We start from the raw sequence: 5,000 nt of genomic DNA, 5'->3' as shown, positions 1-5,000 counted from the left end.
GCAGAGGCGCGGGCCCCATGCACCGCTACCAAAAAGGGCGTACCTCTCTATGGCTCCCATGTATATCTTTTTCAACAGGGCCGGATGATTTGAGTAGAGGCGTCTGGCGGTCCGCATGAGTTTTTGGCTCATGTCCAGAACGGTGTTCCTCACTCCATCCATGTGCGGGCTGAAGGTCAGGTTCGAATCCCACACTACACCTAAGTACCGGAAGGATTCCACACTAGGTTTAGAATCATTGTCCCATTTGATCGTTGGAGTTCTGCTGCCTTTGAATGAGCCTTGCCTTTTAATTGTCATGGCGGTCATTTTTGCCGGATTGAATGTGAGTTTGTAATGCTCACTCCATGACTTTATTCTCTGGATTGCCTCTTTTGCATTGCTTTCAAGGGTCGCTCTGCTATGACCCGAGACGATCAGTAGGAGATCGTCTGCATATGCTTGGATGGAAACGCCTTTTGGCATTTCCAATTTAAGACAGGTATCGGCAATAAGATTCCAGAATAGAGGGCCGCTGCACGAACCTTGCGGGCATCCTCTGTTCACCTCGTATACTTTATAGCAAGTGTTGCTCTCGTAGGCGAGTTGTCTATCTTTGAAATAACTCCTGATCAAATTATAGATGTTGCCGGGACAATTGGTCTCGGTAAGCAAGTGAAGTACTGCCGGCCACCAGACACTGTCAAAGGCGCCCGCGACGTCGAGCGAGACAATGCAGGTGTAGAGATTGTCCGCCTTGTGGCTGACGACCGTGTTGTACAGCGCGTAATGCGCTGTGTCGCACGATCTGCCAGTCTTGAAACCATGTTGGTTTTGACTGGCAAACCCTCTACTTATCACTAAGTGATAAACTCGACTTGTTATCAACTTGTCGAGCACCTTACTCACCGATAGCAACAGGCAGATCGGTCTGTACGCTTTGGGATCATCTGGACTCTTTCCTTTTTTGTTAAATAAGACAAGCTTGGCCCTCTTCCAAGCTGTAGGGAAGTGGCCCTGGGCTAGGCACTTGTTGAAGATCGTCCTCAGGGCTGATGGAACGATGTTCTCCAGTTCGATAAGGATTTCAAGATTGAGACCGTCGAGACCTGGAGCCTTCCCTTTTGCCAGTTTTTTCATGGCCTCTCGGACTTCGGTGTCAGTGAAGTCTGGGTCCATGTTTAAGTTATTATAAGCATGCACCTGCCGTCTCATCGCAGTGTGCTCTGGCGTATCGTCTTGTGTATTGTCTATTGGAAATAGACTTTCCACTATTTTATCTATCATTTCTTGGAATGCCAGAGTATTTCCTGTATGCGTACGTCCAATGCTACCGAGTGTTGCCGGGCGGTAGACTTTGTCCGCGGCCAGCTTGTACGGAAGCTGCCAAGCGTTAATGCTGGCCGTTCTTTCACAGAACTTGAGCCAACTCATTTTCTTTTTGTGGCCTATCATTTTTCGATAGGTCGCTCTCTCACGCTTATACCGCAGCAAGAGTAATGCCTTTTCTTGAGGTACCATGCTCTTGGTGTACCTCCTTCTTAGTGCTCTGCACTTACTACGCTTAACCTTTAGTTCCATATCCCACCATGGAACTTTGCGATCTCTGATTAGGTTCTTCCTTAGCAGGTGTTGATCGCACACTGCTTTGAGGGAACCCATGAATTTATCGACCGCTTCGTCCAGTTGTTGAATGGTACTTGCCTCTTGGATCTTGCTGAGGAGCTCATCCGCTTGCTTACTGAAGTGTCGGATGGCTTTACGAATTTGGAATTCGTTTAATTTGTACCTTGGACTTTGCTGTCGGAACTCTTTACTACCAATCTCATAGGTTAGGTAGTTGTGATCGCTGGGGGTATCCTCAATTACCCGCCAGGTAGCTTGTGCATCACATAGTGAGTCGGAACCGACAGCAATATCTATCCAACTTTCCCCGTTTACTGTCCTAAATGTAGGCGGGGCGACCGGATCGTTCAGCACATTGAGGTTAGATCTTAAGACGAACTCCATGACGGAGGTACCTCGGTCATCGGTTTGAGGAGAACCCCAAGCCTCGTGCTTGGCGTTCCAGTCTCCTGCCACTAGTACTTCTGTTGGTGGGAAGTACGACAGTACTAAGTCCAATTCTACAAGAAAAGGATCGATGGGCATGGATGGGGGGAAGTAGACAGACATCACTATCAGTCGCCTTCTCAGGGTGGTCAGTTCTGCCGCTACGATATAAGCATTGAGATATTTAATTGCCACGTCCATGTTTGGATTGGTGACTAGGATCGCCGTTGCCCCCTTTTCGCGGTGTATCCGCCTCCACTCTAAGGGGATTCCCGCTATTGCCCCGTCGATTAGATAGGGCTCCTGGACGATTAGTACATCCGGCGGGACTTCGGCTTCACCTATGAGTTGCTCTAAGTGTAGGGTAGCTACCTTGGATCGCCCAAGGTTACCCTGAAAGATTCGCCAAACCATACTTTCTATGGATTCACTAGCCATAGTCCGTATTGTTTCATTTGCATTAACTCCGCCTTTCCTATGGTTGTCTTAACCATAGGTAGTACGGTTACGCTGCAGTTGCAGCTCTCGCACGTAGCACGGACAGTTTCTGGACATTGTAGAGTGGGCGGTGTCCAGTTTCTGTCTCTGCTTTATGTTCACTTCCGTACAATTTCTGCAGGAAGTCTTCTCCTCTTTGCACTCTTTGTAGGAGTGCTTTCCTGGGCAGTTAGAACATAGTTGTTCTGTTTCTACGCAGTTTTTTTGCGTATGCCCGTATCTATAGCACCTGTAGCACCTCATAGGGCATAGGTACTCTTTGTAACGGTGGCGAGACCATCCTAGGGATAGTTTGTCACACGCTTTAATCTCTTTGTACAGAGCCGGCGTAGTTTCTACTACCCAGTGCTCATAGCCTTTCCGTGCGGAGAGACGGCTTCTGACTTTGGCTGAACCTTTTGGCAGCTCAAATTGTTTACGAAGTGCCTTGGTCACTTCAGCTTCTTCTGTGTCTTTATCGACATCGAAGATTAGAATGTGAGGGTTGCGTGTGGAGGGCTCCTTTACTCCACACTTTCCTTTGAGGCCTTTCGCTTCCTCTATGGCCTTCTTGAGCGTATCAATGTCTTCGCTCTTTGTGACACAGATTGCCACTCCCTCGTTTTTGAGTTTTCTGACTGACGTGACTTTCACGTGCAGTTCAGCGGGCCTTATGTTCTGTTTTAAGAGCGCCTTAAGTTCTTCCGCCGTCTTTGGGCCGTCCTCCTCAGGATAAACCAGCACTGCTGGCTCGCGAGGCACTGGTGTTGGGCTCACCTTTGGTGCCTGCTTTGCCTTCTTCTTTTTCTTTGGTTCCTTCTGAACCTTATTTTTTCCTTTCTTTGCCATCGCAGCGTAGGACGTGGCGTCTTTAGGCGTCTCTACCTGCGTCGGCTTTTTCTCCTTCTTTTTCTCTTCTGTTTGCCTAGCGGGACAGGCCAGGACTTTTTCTAAGGTGGTAGTCAGGATCTCGACCTTGGATTCAAGTCCTGCTATGATTCTATCTTTATTTATAAGTTCAGAGGAGAGTTTGCCAAACAACTCCCTGACTTTCCTTGACTGTATTTTAGTTGCCTCCTTGAGGCAGTCTTCGAGTTCACTGTTGACCATGAGCAGGTCAAAGACCTCTCTTTGGTCTGCATTACTGTTAGTCTGTTCGACCGCCATCGTCTGCACAGCTATTTCAGTCATTGTCTTTCCAATAAGTGTATAGATAATAATAATTTTCAAAATTTGCTATATATGAGAGTTAGAGTATAATGATATTTAAAAAACGCTTTATACTAAATAATAATCTATTGTCAGCATATATAAAAAGGTTTGAGCCGACCCACAACGTTTCCAGGGGCGGTCCCGGGTCCAAGGGGGCCCCCAGCCGGTTTCGTCACGTCCCACCGGCAAAACCGTCAGGTTTCTGACGTGCCACCTGCAACAGCCCGGAGTCGTGATCCACAGTACTCCGTCTCGGGCAACAACGTGGGGAGCTCAACCCCCACAGGCCTGGCCGACGCCAGGGTCCCGGGGACATGCCCAAGGGGCCCTAGCCTCGGACGCAGGGGATTTCTACGAAGCGCTCCTTCGGGAAGTGCTGCTTCACTAACCGAGGCGACTCCACCCGGCGCCGTTTTATGGAATGACGGCGAAGAAACCGTTACAGCTGGAGCACGCCACTTTCCACCTTTCATCGAGGGGGCCGGGCAGTTTCCCGAGCCCAAGGGGGCATGTCACCATGCCGATTCCCAAGAGTGGTACCACTCCCCTACCACTAAAGGCGGGCCTCAACGATTTCCAGTGTACGGTATTGACACTCCAACTGCCTGTGTCCTTAGGGTTAGTGGCGAACCCGGACAAAGCCATAGAAAAGGCTGGAGTTAGAATATTTGAACGTCCGGGGGTCCGTATCCCCTTTCGTTCCTCTATCAACGCTTTCTCCACGGGTTTGCTAGGTCCGTGTTAGGTATTTCTGTTATTATTTTTGTATTTTCTTTGATTTTTAAAACTTTTTTTGGATTTTGTATTTTTAATACTTTTTTTGGATTTTGGTGTGGACTTAGGCTTTCCCAGGGCCCAGAGGTCAATACACACCGGTGTTAGTGGTCTCTATCGCGCGCCACTTGGTCCGACGGTTGGTCATTAAACATGTATATCTATGGGAGTACCCTAAGCGAGTCTCTCCAGTAGAACCATTGTACCCGGACCGTTTGAATGGTCGCATTTTTGGGTCTATGTCCGGAAGCGGTTTGCCAGACCATTCCGGAGAGTCAACCCGTGGCGGGTTGAATTATTTTCCTGCCGGTAGAGACCGGTGGGGGGACGAAGGACAAGAGGAACCTTGCCTTAGTCGTTTTCACCAGTCTAGACCTTTTTGAAATATAATAGGTCTGCTTTCGAGCTCATGCCCTATGTCGGAGCCGAGTGGTGATGTTAGCGTAAGCGCCGCATTTGGGCCTTACCCTGGGCTCCGAAAACTCTGGTGCTGCTGGCTGTATTGG

The sequence above is a fragment of the Stegodyphus dumicola genome, chromosome 11, assembly GCF_044657685.1.
Source record: "Stegodyphus dumicola isolate Sdum_Otavi_A_Nest chromosome 11, ASM4465768v1".
Classification (NCBI taxonomy): Eukaryota; Metazoa; Arthropoda; class Arachnida; order Araneae; family Eresidae; genus Stegodyphus; species Stegodyphus dumicola.
This window is presented reverse-complemented; position numbering follows the sequence as displayed.